At 38.8% G+C, this 18024-nt stretch overlaps 2 pseudogenes; both read right to left on the minus strand.

Moving 5' to 3' along the window:
• Positions 1–4247: 4247 nt before the first annotated feature.
• Positions 4248–5719, minus strand: LOC122107254 (annotated as a pseudogene).
• A 10718-nt stretch (positions 5720–16437) lies between these two features.
• Positions 16438–17342, minus strand: LOC122107255 (annotated as a pseudogene).
• Between the last annotated feature and the right edge of the window lie 682 nt (positions 17343–18024).

The following is an 18024-nucleotide window of genomic DNA, read 5'->3' on the forward strand; positions in this document are numbered from 1 at the left end:
ATCAATTTAGCAATGTAAGGCTTTTACCATATTTTCTACTTTGAACACAAAATTCTATTTCCCTTTATATTTTGGGGGTTGTGTTAGTATTTCTAAATGACTTATTTGTGATTGTTGTGGTTGATTGATACAAGTAGTACACAGTATATTACATGAATGAGTGGAAGATGTTCTGTCTCATCCACATCAGCCCTTAACAAGAATAGAAAAGCCTACTGGACAAGAGAGGTCACCCTTTCAAATAGCAAACTACATTTTTTTAACCACAGATTATGTGATACAAAGATTAAAATGTCCTTACCCATTTATTTTAATTAATACTATGGAGTAATTTATTCCATTTATAAGTTGGCCTACTAAAAAAAACAATAGTATGTTTAGTTTTTAATCCATTTTCTGTTTAAAAATCAGCAGCACTGAGCTGGTCACTGATGGCTCATACTTGTTATTCTAGCTACTCAGAAGGCTGAGATTTGAGGGTCATGGTTCAAAGCCAGCCTGTAAGACTGGCTTTGAACTGTAAGACTCTTATTTCCAATTAAACACCAAAAAAGCCAGAAGTGGAGCTGTGGCTCAGGCAGTAGTGCTCTAGCCTTGAATGAAAAGCTCAGGGACAGTGCCCAGACCCTGATTTCAAGCCCCAGGATCAACACTCAAAATAAATAAAATAAAACAAACTCAGCAGCATTATATCTTTCTTTTCACAAAGGCTAAATGTTAGGTGTCCATGTTGTATCTGTCTGGTCTGTGGGTTTAAGATAGCATAGCTAAATGTATTTGAGCAGAACACTGCCAATTTGTTTTGGTTATTTTTCTAGCCCAACTTCACCACACAACAATTGAGTCTACATATAACCTGATGCTAAGCAAAATGAACCCCAAGATAGGGACACAAAAGATTTTATCTTTCTTGTTGTTGTTTTTAATGTACTTATAATGCACTATGTTTTGTTTCTTTGTAAGTTCTTCCCCCATGGTACAATCCTTATTGTCATTGTATTTGATTCTGGTATCCTGCATTTTGTATATACACTTTTCTAATTTGGGGAGGGGAAGGGAAATAACAAAATAAGGATACAGGTTGATCCATTGTAACAATGAGATGTACAAGACACTATGTTGAAAATGAACTTTACAACTTTGTGGGGGAAGGGGGAGTTGGAGAGATGGGCAGAAAAGGGATGGTAGGGGAAAAATAAAGCAGGAGGTAACAATGTTCAATAGGAAATGTACTCATTACCTTGCTCATGTAACTGTAACACCTCTGTACAGTATCTTTACAATAAAAAATATATATTATGAATAGAAGTAAAAACCAATTTGGGTCTACAGACACAATTCAGATTCAAATAGCAATCTAAATAGACTCCCTAAGTAAGGAAAAAGAAGAGAAAGAAAGCAAATAAGACTTGCGTTGTTTGGTATTTCTTAAGGGGAATGTGAATGCTCTCTAGTAAAAGAAAATTTATAATGTGTTAAAGAAAATAATAAACTTGAATGATGTCAATCAATGTGATAAGGGTGTGAATATTGGCAGTGGTCTCCAAGTCCAGAGGTTTGGTCCCAAAAGCTCTAACTAGCTGTGGGATGCTGGGCAAATTGCTTCCTTTTCTGAGGCTCAATTTTCTCATCTGCAGAATGATGGATCTGGCTTTGTTCTCTAAGGTCTCATTCAACCCTACCATGTTGAAGCTATGAATCTATAAAAGGTTTGGGCTGGTTAAAGTAAAAAGAGGAGGCAGATGGTAGATGAGACTCAAGAGCTCTGGCCAGAATGAGCTCTGACTGCTTCTTTAGAATAATGAGTCAAGAAACAGAAAAGAAAAAGCATCTTTGTTTAGGCAAATACAATTCTATTACAAATAATGAAAAATTGGAGAAGGTCTAAAAAGTAACCAAAGGAAATAACAGGTAATATATTTGCTATACTTTTCAAAAGAATATAAAATACAATTGACAAGCAAGACAAAGAAACATGAGATAAAGATGGCCACCATTTAAGTATCCGTTAGTTGAATAGGATAAAGAAGTCCAATGAGAATTCAGGCCTTCACATATTCATAATGCCACATTATGGGGTTCGAACACAAGACCTCAGATGCCTAGGCAGGCACCCTACCACTTGAGACCTATCTGTAGAGTGCCTCATGTTTGCCTGTTCAGGCCTAGGCCATGATTCTCCTATTTATACTTCTCCCATTAGCTGAGAGGACAGCAGTGTGCCACCACACCAGACATTATTGGTTGAAGTGAAGGGAATTTCACTAACTTTTTTCAAGTGCTGGCCTTTACCTGTAGTCCTACTGATCTCTACCTTCCAAAGAGCTAGGATTATAGTCATGCATGACCATGCTCAGCTTCCTACATCAGGAAACTTGGGCCTGGTAGTGAGTATGTTTTAGAAATGTAAGCTCCTATTCTTTGTCTATTTGTGTGTAATTTGAGCCAGGCTGGAGGGGCTTGTTTATATATGTATGTAACACTGAATCACAACTACAAAATGAAGTAACAAACTAAAATATTGCCTATGAAGAAGATTTTCTGAACCAAAATCTAAGGAAAAGGAAGACCAGGGAAGACTTTGCCAGCACATCTGGTTCTCAGTGATCCTAGCATGAAGTGATGCAGTCTGAAATTTAGAAATGGTCTGGAAACAAGAAGAAAGAAAGAAAGAAAGAAAGAAAGAAAGAAAGAAAGAAAGAAAGAAAGAAAGAAAGAAAGAAAGAAAGAAAGAAAGAAAGAAAGAAAGAAAGAAAGAAAGAAAGAAAGAAAGAAAGAAAGAAGGAAGAAAGAAGAGAGAGAGAGAGAGAAGAAGGAAGAAAGGGAAGGAAGGAAGGAAGGAAGGAAGGAAGGTAGGAGGGAAGGAAAGAGGGGAGGAAGGAAGGAAGAAGAAAAGAGCAGTGAAACTCAGGCCTAGGGAAAGACCTGACTTCAGCAACATGAGTAAACAAGACAACTACAGACCAAGAAATTGTGATACTATCCAGGAAATTGGGTGCTTGGTGATTTATACACAAGATAAGATTTTTAGAATCATTTTCTCCTGTCTGATCCCATACAGGACCCATCTCAGTTTTAAATGAGCAATATTTGTTTTTTTCACAAGCAGTATTATGAGAATCAATGAATTAATATTATAATCCATTTTGTTTATTTATTTTTATTAAATATTTATTAAATACTTAGAAATTTAAAATATAATTAGTAATACATGGCAAAATAATTAAACACAATTCCTTTGTGAAATCTTTTGCTACTTATACTATTATAAATAAAATGGGAATATCTTTCATTTTTCCTACACTTATATCCTAGCACATATTCAAAGCAATGAGGTGAACTGATTTTAATCTTTGAATCATAGTAAACTTGAAGGGAGATGAAACAGTGTTCCATGTATTTTCATTAGGTAGATAGATGGATAGATAGATAGATAGATAGATAGATAGATAGATAGATAGATAGATAGATAGATAGATAGATACTGTATTACATATATAATATATGTATACATTATACATAAACAATAGATAGATAGTGAAAGAACCTAGCTGGGTGTGGTGACACAGAGCTATAATCCCTCCAGTTGGGAAGCTGAGACAGGACCATCATGTGTTCAAGCTAGTCTGGGCTGTACAGTGATATCTTATCTCAATTTGTTTTTGTTTTTGTTTTTGTCAGTCATGGTCATGAACTCTGGGCCTGGGCTCTGTCCCTCAGATCTTCAGCTCAAGGCTAGCACTCTACCACTTGAGCCACAGCACCAATTCTGGCTTTTTTCTGCTTATGTGGTGCTGAAGAATTGAACCCAGGGCCTCATGCAAACAAGGCAAGCACTCTACCACTGAGCTACCTTCCCAGCCCCCTCAAAAAAAATTTTTTAACAAAACAAGAGAAAAACAGACAAAAAAATCTAAAACATCAGGAAAATATTTGCTAAATGTAAATTTGGGTCCACTTACTAGTGACAGGATATCTGTAAAGTTGAGTTAGTATAACATTTATGCTATTTTAGAATTGAAAGAATGATTTCTTTGCAGATTTGAGAATCTATACGGAAAGATAATAGCATCTATTTATTTGTTTAGTGCTGGTGCCAGAGTTTGAACTCAAGGTATCACACAGATAATAGCATTTAACCATATTGGATTTCTTTCTGTAGTGTAATGTTCTTAAAGTCAGTGTTAATATCTCTTCTGAAATTTTACTTTTCTTTTCATGGATCTTTTTGTTTGACATTCTGATTATTAAAAAAATGGATGAACTAAGCTACAGCAATGCTGAAAGAAGTTTAAAGTTTATTTTGTATCTGTGTACCCCACTCTTGTTCTTTCAAGGGTCCTTCACATACAGATACATGTTTCTTCAATGTTTTCTCTCCTGCTTCTCAAAAACCCAAGGATTCTTTGTGGATTGAACAGCCTGCTTGAGAAAGACCAGTATCTATTTTATGAATTTTCTGCTGTTAGTCTGCACAGTGCTTCAATCCCCTGGAGCACATTTCTTCACTGTACATCATCTCTAGCAAGTGAATATCTCTAAGTATTTCCACATTCCATAACTCTACTGGGTAGATGTCTGAGAAACTGTTTCATTTAGCTGGATAAGACACCGATAATTTAGCATTGGTAGCAAGTAATTGAGTCCATCAACAAGGCACTTTTTAAGCAAACTACTTTTTCTCAGGAGCCACTGAAGAGTTAGAGAATGACAATAAATACAAAGTAGGAAGAGTTAGAGAATGACAATAAATACAAAGTAGGCTTCTTTGCTTCCAAGAGATATTCCAAAAGCTCACCCTCAAGTAACACTCAAAGTTTCACAGGTTGCTTGTTTTAACGAAAACTTCTGGTCCTAAAAGAAAACCCATCAGCTATTTCACTTTCTGTGAAGAAGACTCTTCAGAAATATCTTCATCTACAAGCTTTACTCCCCTCCCCCAATATGTCATGTCCAAAATAGCTTGAGTGGGCCCAAAGAAACATAGGTCCCATGGTTTCCCTTACCTGCAATAACTAATATATGTCTAGGACAAGATCAGAAAAGGTCAAAAGCTATATATATGACCATGTAAGATGATGCTAAGCGAAATGAACCCAAAGATAGGGACACAAGAGGTTTTGTCTTTGTTGCTATTGTTTTTAATGTATTTATAATGTACTATGTGATTTTTTGTTTCTTCTGTATGTTATTCTCCCAGGGTATAACCCCTGTTTTCATTGTATTTGATTCCAGTGTCCTGAATCTTGTATATACATTTTTCTAATTTGGGGAGGAGAAGGGAAATAACAAAATGCTGAAATAAGAATACAGGTTGACCCATTGTAGCAATGAGATGTACAAGACACTATGTTGAAAACAAACTTTACAACTTGGGGCAGGGGGAGGAGTTGGGGAGGTAGAGAGGGAAGGGACAGTAGGGGAAAAACAAAGAAGGGGGTAACAATGCTTAATAGGAAATGTACTCATTACCTTACTCATGTAGCTGTAACCCCTCAGTATAGTATGTTTATAATAAAAAATATATATTATAAAAAAATATCAAAATAGCCTGAGTGGAGTTCTGTAAGATTTGATGGATTTGAACATGTTTTTTTTCCACATAAGTGTTTTCTGGAACAGAGGCCCAGATTAAAAAGTGATCATCTCCTCCTGCAGCTTCACTAAGTTGCTGTGTGTGGGCCTGAGCCACACTGAACTCTTCTACCTGTCTCACCATACTGTAATCCATGGCTAGCAGGAGCACAGTATGCAGTGCACCCGAGTCCTTGTCAAGCATGTAAAAAACTCATGGTGAAACACAGGCAATTTTGCTGAAATCTTTAGAATCAAATTAAAGCAAAAGCTCAACACCTATCAAGGGTGGTGACGTCAAATGTTACAGACTACAACCAGAGCTCCTGGCAATGTTGCAGCTGTGTTGAAGATTGGTATAAGGAATCTCAAGGAAAACTGTTGATCAGTAGGGGGGTTGAGGGCTGGGCTGAGGAAGGAGAAAGAAATAGGAAGGGTTATTCTGATCCAAATATAACTTGTGCACATCTGGATATCACGGTGAAGCCCCTCGATATAACCAATACACATTAAACCAAATGAATGACAGCGAGGTAAAACAGGTACTGTGGAGGAGTCAGTGCAAGTGGGAACAGAGAGGGAGAATGAAGAGGTAAATGAGGAAGAATATAGTGGATGAAAGAAAAGCAATAAAACCTACTGGAATTGATTTAGATGGAAGAAAGGGATAAGGGAAAGTATAGAAAAGTGTATTTGATGGAGATACATTGTAAGTATGCATGAAAATCTCACAATAAACACCCCTGTACAACTAATGCATGCTAACAGAAAAACAATTTTTTTAATAAAAGAACTTCAAGAAGGAGGAGATTGAAAAAGAGGAGAAGGAGGATGAAGAGGAGGAGCAGGAGAAGAGGAGGAAGAGGCAGGAGAAAAAGAAGCTGCCCTAATATAAACCATGCACTTGAGTTAATAATCTGTCAGTAATAGTTCAATTGTATCATCCATGAAAAAACTTTTTTTTTTTTTTTTTGGCCCGGTCATGGGGCCTGAACTCTGGGCCTGGGCGCTGTCCCTCAGCTCTTCAGCTCAAGGCTAGAGCTCTACCACTTGAGCCACAGCGCCACTTCCGGCTTTTTTTCTTTTTGCTTATGTGGTGCTGAGGAATTGAACCCAGGGCCTCAGGCATGCAAGGCAAGCATTCTACCACTGAGCCACCTTCCCAGCCCGGAAAAATGTTTTTTACTCATATAGAGCTACTATAAATTTTGATGTTATCGTCTTTATACAACACATCAACAAAAGGGGCATGAATGGTTTTGCTAAGGCAATCATGTAAACACAAAATAAAAAGAGGAAAGCTAATGCTAATACTAAATTGTTTCCAACCCTCAATCGATAGCTTTTTGTTGACAGTCATTCATTAATTCCAGTCTGAGTTCTAGAAGATACACGTGAAAAAGTATCTCTCACAGTGGACATCTAGTTGACCATGAAACAATTGATGGGCTCTTTGTTTGCAGAGCCATGAAGAATAATCACAAACCTTCTCTCATGGAGCTTATAGTTCAGTTTAGTAGAAGAAGGATATTTTTATGGCATTTATTGAATTCTCCTATGTAATTTTTCTTATTAGCATATATTATCTACACCAGTGGAGATTCATTGAGAAATTTCTCCACATGTGTATAATATATTCAATCTCCTCATGCCCACACATTCTGTAACTCTCTCAACTCTCTCTTACCTCTCTCCTCACTTCCTAATTTCAACAGGTTTCATTGTTCTATTCTTTTCCTCTATGTAAATCATGTGTATGTGTGTGTGTGTGTGTGTGCGCGCGCGCGCGCGCGCGCGCACGTGCACGTGCGTGCATCAGGACCAGGTTTTGAACTCGGGGCTTTGAACTCTCATTTGCCCATTTTGCACTCAAGGACAGCCACCTACCACTTGGACACAGCTTCATTTTCAGCTTTTTTGCTGGTTAATTAGAGATGAGAGTCTCATGGATTTTTTTGCCTGGTTTGGCTTTGATCCTTGATCCTCAGATATCAGACTCCCGAGTAGCCCAAATTATAGGCATGAGTCAACAGTGACCATACTCGTCTATGTAATTATTTATCAAGTGTGGTTATTTTTGTTTTTTTCTTTTATTTTATGTTTTTTATTGTGAAAATACAGTACAGAGGGGTTACAATTACATGAGCAAGGTAATGAGTACATTTCTTATCAAGCATTGTGGCCTCCTCCATTGTTGCAATGAGTCCACCTGTATCCCTATTTAAACAAATTTCTTTTTTCCCTTCCCCTCCACAAATTATACCAATATCAAATATAGTGAATACAGGGGTTATATCACAGGGGGCTGTCATTTCATCCCTGTGGTTCATGCTCCTGATTGCAAGTAAGAGCTTAGGCTGAGTCAGTATGGCCAATTGAAGGGAAAGACATTCTACTCAGCTTGTCATCTGGGGAAAGGAATGGATCAGGGTGTCAACAGAGCTTCCTATGAGAAAATACTCTGTTTTACATGATGGTTATGTGAGCAGAAAGAAATATGTGTTTGGCCAGAATCATAATAACTCATTCTAGCCTGCCTTGTTTCACCTGGTATTATCCCCTGAGAGGCCCCACGTTGACACATTATGGGACGTTTTTTGTTGTTTTTTTTTTAATTTTATTTTATTTTATTTTTTTGTGAACATACTGTACAGAGGGGTTACAATTACATGGGCAGGATAATGCATACATTTCTTATGGTTATTTTTGTTTTTATGTGTGTGTATTTGTTTTTGTTTTGTTTTGACTAAACTGAGTACTTATAAGAACTCTTACAGGAATATATTATTATTACCTCACTTTGTGTGAAAATAAAATACAGAAAAATAAAATATATTATCCAATGTCACAGAACTAGAGGCAGAGCCAAGATACAGATAAGAGCCCTGTGATTCTGCGACCTCTTCATTTCTTATTTTACTAAAGTAAGTCTTTAATCATAAATAAGTGCTACAAGAGGGAAATCTCCTAGTAACACGAGAGAGAAAAGCTCCCTGAGGAAGGAATTAGAAAATGATCAGGAGTTACTCTGATATAAAAGTGGAAAAAGATGGAGGTGGAAAGAAGCTTCAGTTATTATCAAATAATTACACTTTATTTTAAAGGCCATTATGGAATGATCATCTTCATGCTACATGCATCCATAGCAGCTTTAAAGGCCACCATATCCATTGTTACATGCATATGTATACAACATTTTTAAGTTCACAGTGCCCAAAAAAAATTATGTTCAGAATTCCAATGGACTACAGAATTGTCTTTTCATGTAAATTCAACATTAGACAACTATTCCTATCTAGGCTATGCTACAGAAATAGTCTCAGAGAATCATTCTGGATAGTGGGTCCAGAAACCTGGTGATTTGGGTCATGAAATCTTCACTCCCAAATGACTGGAACAGAGGAGCCTAGAGGATGGGTTTTTCGTGTGTTTTTCAATGTCTTTTGGTAGCTCAATATGTACAAAGTCAAGCCATCCTGTAAATGATGGGGATCACCCTCCACTGACCTCCACCCAACAGCTGGGCCTTCACTTAAGGAGGTTTCTGCAGGTGCGATTGAGGAATCGCATCCTGGGTGAAAGAGAGGCTCCATAGACTCAAGTGGAGCCCATATTGGTCACAGTGAGCAAAGAAAGCAGATGAAGTTATCAAATTGGGCCATTGCTCAAGTGCAAGCTGGTTGTGACTAGTGGAAAGCAGGAATGTGGGTAGAAGCATGTGGGTGTGTTGAGCCTGGAGCTGGGTGTCTGGGTGGTTTTGTGTAGGAAGAAGAGAGACAAAGGTATCACTCAATATGGGAAGGAGGCCTACATTTAAAACTAGGGTGTGACCAATTTTAAAATGTATTTTACAATTCTGGGTCCAGGCAAACTTTCATGCATTGTGCTGCTTCTACTTCCAGAAGCTATCCTCTTAATCCTTGAAAGCCATGTCTGTGATTCTAACCTTAGGTTTGTTTGAAAAAAAAAAAAAAAGGATAAAATGACCACCTTAGTCCAAGCATTCTCAGAAAATTTTGCAAATCATTTTTCAGTCATGACTTCCCTTTGCAATGATGTCTAGCAGGGCCCTGTATAGTCTCAGGCATCCTCACTGCCCCATGCAAGAGCCTGTCCACTTTCCACCTGGCCTACTCTGAGGAAACAATGTAGGGTTAAAAAATCCATGGAGAGAAAGTGATTACACCTTTTACAGATACTTGTCAAATGCTCACACCCTCACAAAAGATGAGAACCTCCCCCACTCCTCCCCATTTTGCATAAAAGGACATCAAAGCTTAGCAGCCTACCCCATGGCACCATTGCCTCAGGTTAAGTAATTTTAACACAAGTGCATTAAGAAAAACAGGCAGAAATTGTGTTCCAAAAAGGATTTCTCAGTGTATACTATTTTGAATCATGCGATAAAACATTCACTTTTCACAATCTCATTCAATGCATGTTGTCATTATTGTCTTCTGCTTGCCAATTTCATAAGAGGAAACATTAGATTTTTCTCCAATTAGAAAAATAAAAATTAAAAAGAAGAAGCCAGGTCTTGCTGGCTCATGCTGGTAGTCCTAGCTACTCATGAGGCTGATATCTGAGAATCAAAGTTCAAAGCCAGCCAGGTCAGAAAAAAAAAAAAAAAATGACATCCTTATCTCCAAAATAACCAGGCAAAAGCTGGAAGTGAAAGTGGTGTGGCTCAAATAGAGTGAAGAAGCCCTGTGAGAGGGTAAGGCCCTGAGTTCAATCCTAGTAATGGTGGGAAATATATATAATAAAGAAAAGAAAGAGAAGAAAGGAAAAACCCGGCAGAGCGCGTGAAGGTTCTCCCATGGCTCCACACAGAGCGGTAGACATCTCGAGCAAAGCTATGGGGCGACATCTTCCAACCCTGCCTTGGTTGCGGCTGCCCAGCTGGTGGTGATTACACTGTGGAGTATTTGAGTACAAAAAAAAATTCCCAGAATGAGAATTCACACCTCCCGAGCTAGGCAACGAATGGTGGCCCAGACTGGCTCCAACAACAGGAGAGGAGGATATCTCTGCTGGACACAGTCGGAGAGGACTCAGCAAATTCACAGGCCCCCTCGGGGGTGGAGACTCGTCTGTGAAAGGAGAGCCAACCACAAGATTTCCCCACAGCACATGGCTACCCTTAGACCAATCAGACAAGGAGCACGCCCTAAGAGGGAGGCAGAAAGGATCCTATCTATAGAGGCCCTGTGCCAGGGATACAGCAGACAGCCTGATCCAAGACTCATCCTTGTGCAAGGTGACTGCTTCATTGCTTCTTTCCTTGTTTCTTTTGCTTTTAAAGACGCTTGCTCTATCTGCTTTAAAGACGTTTCTTGACCGTTTAATTATTTAATCGATGGATAAAATGAACCTTAACTCTAGACAGCATCAAGGAGAGTCGTGAATCTGACTTTCAAGGTAATAACGTTTTCCCAGGAGCCAGAAGCAAGCCAGCTAGTGAAGGGACTAGGAGGGCACAAGGCAAAGGGCAAAGTGCAGAGCTCCAAGTAAAGCTGAAGCACCCAGGGCCCTTCTGCAATGAGGCAAGTTTGGGGAGAAGGTTTGAGGTCGTCAAGATGGAAAAAGCCTAAGAATGCCAGGCTCTCCAACTCCCAAGGAAACTGCAAGATGGGCTTTTACTTCCCCACAGTGTCTTACAAATGAGAAAATAGTCATTTGCTCCCTTTCCCAAACATAAAAATGTTAACTTCCCACCAGCATGGTGTCTGAACTTGGCCTCTTACTCTGCTTTGCCTCCAGATCGTCTTAATTCCTCTTTTCACCAATTTTAATATTGTAGTTATTAAAATATAACCCAAATAAAATCTAGCTCATGGAAAATAAAGGTTTAAGCAAGCAATGAATGTTAGTTTAGATTACTTCTTGAAAGTGTGCTCATATGCAATATTTCCAGTGAAAAACAATTTGGTCTTTTTATTTCCTCCCTTTCTCTCCTTTCCTTCCTTTTTTCCTTCTTTATTACTTCTTTCCCTCCTTCCCTTATTCCTTTACTCCTTCCTCCCTCTCCCCTCTCCTGCTTTCTGAAATAGTCAGACACTGGTGGCTCACACCTGTAATTCCAGCTAGGGCCAGTGGATATAGGTTCAAAGTCAGCCTGAACAGAAAAAGTCTTTCACTCATCTTCAAACTAACCAGCTGCACAAGCAAACAGCAAACTCAAGATGCTGAGTTCAAACCTTGATACTAGCCAAAGAACAAAACAAACAAAAACAGGAGAAATCAAAAAATCTCTGAAAGGCTGTGCTTTTCATCTTCCTGAATGCTGGTACAGGGCAAAAAACAAAAGCAAAGAAACAACAACAAAAAAAAACCCACTGTTAGAAATATGTGATACTCCTCCTCGATGGTGTCATAAATATTTTACAAGTAAAGAAGTACTGACTTTCTTTGGACTCTTTCGTAACAAGAGCTGAAAAAGTTTAGAAAATTAACTGCCTGTTAAGCCAGCTCCTGTTAGCTGAGAAATAATTAAAACAGCTGGAAATAATAAAAACAATAGATAGAGACATATCTTTGACAAAACACAACAAACAAGACATTACCATGTAAAATCTTATTGTGTCATAACTCACTAAAACTCTCTGAATTTTTCTCCTTTACTTCCTGGTCACAATAGAAAGCTCATTATTTCAGTATGTAAAGCCGAAAAAGCAGCAATACTGTTAACATTGAATGTTAACACTAAATAGGCAGGATGATTAAAAAAAAAAAAAAAACAGAGGCAGTTGTTGGAGAATATTGTTTCTATTTAGATACAATTGTTTCTATTTAGATACTGCAGTTGGAATGAGTTGTTTCTTTTCATTATCTCCAGTCTGAGTGCTAGTTTTTACGTCCTTCAAATTGTATCTGGGCTAATAAATTGACTTATGTATGCATCAAGCCTTAAATTTGGTTTTTCAAATAATGGCACTTAGACTCTACTGTCTAAATTCAGAGTTCTTCCTGAGATAAATCATGTCACTTTCCTGAAATCACTGCTATTTTCTTTGGTAGGGGAGAGGAGGAGACTATATGCCAAAATGTGAGTAGTATTTTTCTTTGGAAAATGGGTTTACAGGTCATTTAAACGTTTATATGTTACTTTCTGTGTTTCTTAAATTTCTCATTTTAATGATAAACAAGATTTACATCAATTCTTCAGGCTTGTAAATGCATTCAAGGGGAAGGAGGAGGAGTAAGAAGGAATGACCTAGAAACATATTAACAGGGACACTGACCTGCCACAGGAATGGAATACAGAGGAAGTTCAGAGTGCAACCCCAATTGAAGTGCAAATGGCTCCCCCAGTAATATAGGGCAGGGTCCACACTGAGAGTGCGGAGCACACCCATAGCTGTGTGGACAGACCTGGAAATCAGCTAATCTAGATAAACTGTGAATGATGAGCTCCATGGTGGTAGGGAAGCTCCTGACTTCTCCATCTGCTTACCATCAAAATAGCTTCTTTTCCACAGGCGAAGCTGCCCTTTAAAGTTAATGGAAACTGGGAGAATCAGGACATCTCAGCCTTTACTTTCTCTGTCAAAAGAAGATAAAGGGTTTTTTTTTCAAGGGTGTTGTGTGTGTGTGTGTGTGTGTGTGTGTGTGTGTGTGTGTGTGTGTGTGTGTTTGTGTGTGTGCTTTTTTTTTTTAATCTGAAAAGGAACAGCACCTGAAGGAAATGTGGCTGTGGGTCACAAATTTTAAGAATTAGAAAATTCCCAGGTATTCCCACAAACAATAGAATGCTGGGGAAAATAAAATTATTCTCAACAATATAGCTATACAAGCAATCTTCCTTGAAATAAAAAGGCTTTTCCACATACCTGCATTTATAGAAGTAGTGCTGACCAAGACGAAACATTTTAAAGAGAATTTAAAGTTTTCATTTAACCAATGACTCAGGTTTTTACGGTTTAGTTAAGTGCACCAATAAATGTAGTTCTTTAAATTTGACTAGCATTGGGTAATTCAATCTTCCTTTTTTTTTATTTTCTGGAGGTTTAATTTCTCTATGACCCCTATGGAAAAAGTCTGGCTTCAGCATGTTTAATAATGGGATTTAATCTCCTAAAACTCTATTCCATTTGAAAAGCATAGTAGAAAGATTGCTGATTTTTTTTAACCTATCCTTCAACTAATAAAAAGTAATTAGGACTTTTGGGTGAGTTATTTAGTATTTATAAACTGTATATTTACTCAACAAATATTGTCCAGTGCATGAATGAATGATCAAATGTGGTTCAGGTTCCTTATCCTGTCAGTAGATGGCTTGTTCTATGACTTATGTCTCTCCTTTTAATAAACAGCAGTATTTCCCGAGAACAAATTAGCCAATGAGCCATCAGCCTACCCCTGCATGTCATCCTGTGTAAATTTTCATGAGATTGTATGGCATAGAGGAAATAAAGCAAATATAGTTGATTCCTTCCCTTTAGGCTAAATGTACCCAAGTTAAGAAACAACACAATGGTCTGAGCATGTACTCTGAATTTCTTCATGAATACTTTTATGATGTGATAAAAAGAAAGTGAAAATTGAAGCCAGGCATAAGTGGCTCATGCCTATAATTTTAACTACTCAGGAGGCTGCGATCTGAGGATAGTGGTTCAAAACCAGCCCAGGCAGGAGTTCGTGAGACTCCAATTTATCACCAGAGAACCAGAAGCCATAAAGTGGCTCAAAGTAATAGACCACTAAGCCTTGAGTAAAAAAGCTCAAGGACAGTGCCCAGGACCTGAGTTCAAGCCTCATGACCACCACCACCAACAACAACAAAGTAATAATTGTTAAAATTCTTAGGGTTTTTCTCCAATTCTTACAAATTTGTGTATTCTGTGAACTCTCAGTCTGAAAACTGATTCAGAATATGCATAGTCAAAGAAAAATCCTCATTCCCTGATATGTAAAAAAAAAAAAAAGTCTTTATCTTCTTTATAAAAAAAAAGAAAAATCCTTAGCTCTTCTGGGTTAACCTTCTGAAACTTCCCACTATTATTTTCCCAAATACAAACAAGCAGTCAGATGACCACTTTACACACAGTCACCATTTACATACTAGACACAACTTTATTGACTGTCTTCCTCAAAGTACCTTCTAGAAAAACTGCCATGCAATCAGCTCTAGGATGGACCATCTTAACCCTAGCCTTTTGCTCTAAAGGCCAGTAAGTACCCCTGTCCCTTTCTCTTTCTCTCTCTCTCTCTCGCTCTCTCCAAATCTGAGTCCATAGGACACAAAGGTAGTTGGTAGAATACACTGAGTCTCAAAGGCCATGATGTAAAGTCAGGGATAATAGCATCATGTTGAGCTACATGAAAGATGGACAGGTAGGAAAAGCTGGTCAAGAAAAAAAAAATCAGAAGATTTGAAGAGAAATAAACTCAAAGACAGAGTGGTTTCATATGTGATTTCTAGTTGCCAGTACCAGTTACATTCTTCTATTTCCTTATTATTTGCCACGTCCCTTTTTGTACTTGAACTGATAGGTATCTGCTCCTTGTCTGAAAAACACCACCTAGAACTGAAAACGTGGACTAAAGTCATGTGTTCTCAGAAGAGATATTTACCATCTTTTGTGTCTAAGGTTTTTAGCTAGACATTTTTCTTTTTGTGGTACCAATAATATACAAACCATCAATCATCTTTTGCTCCCTCTCAGCACTGCTGAAAAAAATGTTCTCCAGGAGAAGGCAAATCCCAAGTCTCTGCCCTTCTCTTTACCTTGTACCCACCCACGCTCATCTTCTCCACAATCGAGGCTTGAGCCTGTGTCCAGACAGTGGCAGCCTGACCCCCTGATCAGATTATGGAACCCAGGAACCCAGGCACAGCTCAACCCTGCCAGGTTGAGCTTAAAATCCCACAGACGAATCACATTATATTTCATCTTTTCCACCACACTAAAAAGTTAAATATTATTCTCATTTCCTATATAAAGAAAATGAGTTTCAAACGGTTTGCTTATCTTACCAAAAAAGATTACCTACCTGGAAAGAGCTGAGGATCTAGTGTTAACTGAAACTTACTAAAACCTTCAGAGTCTGTGCCATGTTTATTTAATTAAACATCCTTCTGCCTCCAAATGTGAGTGGTCAAGCTACACCTAAACCCAGATCTCATGGCTCCTAATCCCTATCCAAATGCTCTCTCCAGTAATTATTCTGGAGTTCTCTCTATAAGCAGTTCAAGGAAAAGGTACAAAGATGTGGCATTAAGGTGAGTATAAAAAGGAAGGGCAGCGGAGAGCCCTCTAGTTGCCTTGGCTCTCTCCTCTGCCTTCTCTGGCCTTTATCAAAGAATGTCATGATTCATATTCCAGAATCTCCATGTTATGGGCCTGAACAGCCTGAACCCATGTATCTAGGGTAAAGAGTCTCCAGGATGGCTCCTAAACCAGAAGCATCCACATCTGTATTCCATCTTCTCCCTCATTGCACCTTGGTTGGTCTGAGAAACTAACTATGATTAATGGCAAAAACTTATTATTTCTGTGAGTAGTATTTACCTTCTGTCCCTTATTACTTCTTACTGTCCATCTCTGTCTTGGATCACTCACTCCTGGAAGCCAGCTGCTTTGTCATGAGGACACTCAGGCCACCTACAGAGAGATTCTCATGGCAAGGAGCTGCCAGCCGCTGTCAACAACCAGGTGAGGGGCTTTGAACTTCACCCTAGATGAGGGTTCAAATGGGACCACAGCCCTGGCAAACAGCACAGTACAAGCTCATGAGAAATCTTAAACCAGAACCACCAACTAAACTGTTCCCAGATTCCTGATCCACAGGAAAGACGCATTTGTTGTCTTAAGCTGCTAAATGTGGATATAATTTATTCTGAAGTAATGGGTAATAAACTCAATTTCTGAGTTGCTTCCAAGTACAAAATATTTCTCCTACATTGGCCCACTCAGATTGTTCCACTTTTTCTTCTTTGCCTCCCTTGAAAACATCATTAGTATCAATACACAGATCTCCGCTCCCTGACTAAGGAGTGCACAATGAAACTCTTTCACAAATATTTTTGCTTGAAATACATGTGTCACTTTTTTTTTTGACTCTACAAATCTTTACTGAGAACACTTGCAGTTCCTGGGATGAGGCCATCATGCTGGACACACTGCCGAAGTCGATGATCTCCACGATGTTCTTGGGCTTGGTTCTCTCTTTCTGGCTGTAGATGAAAATCTGCCCGGAGTCATCAGTACTCTAGTGGTCCTTTCTCATCCACAACTTCAGCTGGGTTGTCCGTCAGATCCCCAAACATCTCAACCAGCAGCCAGCAGTCAGTGTGCTTGTATTTGATGCCCATAATATTGCAGATACTTTCAGAGTCTTCAAAGCCAGTTGTGACTTCCAGAAAGTCCCTGGTGTCATCCTGGGCTTGCCAGAAGGCTTGGAAGTAGAAGGTCTCCAGCAGGTCCCCAAGGTACAAAATCTGCTAGATTGGCCAGTTTTCTTGCTGTGCCTAGTTGATCATGCACTTGAAATTAGTGTGGGGAAGGTTGGTGACGGCCATCAGCAGGATCTGGGCAGTGACTGTGGTTTGAACAAAGGCTGGATTGAATTGGTACAACTTCAGGACAGCCAGATTGGCTTCCAGATTGTAAGCATTTTCCTTGGCCTGTATCTCCAAATAGCACTCCAAAAGTCCTCAGGCTTGTACCTGTCCATACCTTTGAGCAACTTGCCCACATTTGCTCTCATCTCACACTTTGCCATGACTACTATCTGTGCTCTGCTACCCCAGACAGAGACGAAAACCTGCCTGTGCCTCCTCAGGGAGCAAAATGGGAAGATAGCACACATCACTTTAGATGGCAAAACCCTGAGAAAGCCACCACTATCTGCATCGCGGCTCTTATATTTTTTAAATTCCCTTTAGTCATCTGAAACTTTTCCATGAGGAAAAAAGTTGATGAATAATAGACATCAGATAATTTTTTTGGTCTGGTCCTGAGGCTTGAACTCTGGGCTTAGGGCACTGTCCCAGAACTCCTTTTGCTCAAGACTTGCCTTCTACCCCTTGAGCCAAAGCGCCACTTCCAGCATTTTCTGTGATGTAATTGGAGATAAGAGTCTCAACAGGTTTTCCTGCCTGGGCTGGCTTCGAACTATGATCCTCTGATCTCAACCTCCTGAGTAGCTAGGATTATAGGCATGAGCCACCAGTGCCCCGTGACATCAGAGAATTTTAAAGAAAGGTTTGGACTCCTCCCCCCCCCTCCCCAGGCAGGATATTTAAGACATACATTATTGTTTGTTTTCAAGAAAACTGGTACAATTATGCAACATAGATTCATTTAAAGCATCTGGGACTTCAATTTGACTTAAAATCCTGTAGGCTTTATTACCAGATGAATGATTATAAAATATATGTATGCAAATGAAGAGATAAAAAAATAAAAGGCACATGAAATTTAATGCATGCTACTTGTACCATCC

Source organism: Dipodomys spectabilis, unplaced genomic scaffold, assembly GCF_019054845.1.
Source record: "Dipodomys spectabilis isolate Male_0828 unplaced genomic scaffold, ASM1905484v1 ptg000050l, whole genome shotgun sequence".
Lineage (NCBI taxonomy): Eukaryota > Metazoa > Chordata > Mammalia > Rodentia > Heteromyidae > Dipodomys > Dipodomys spectabilis.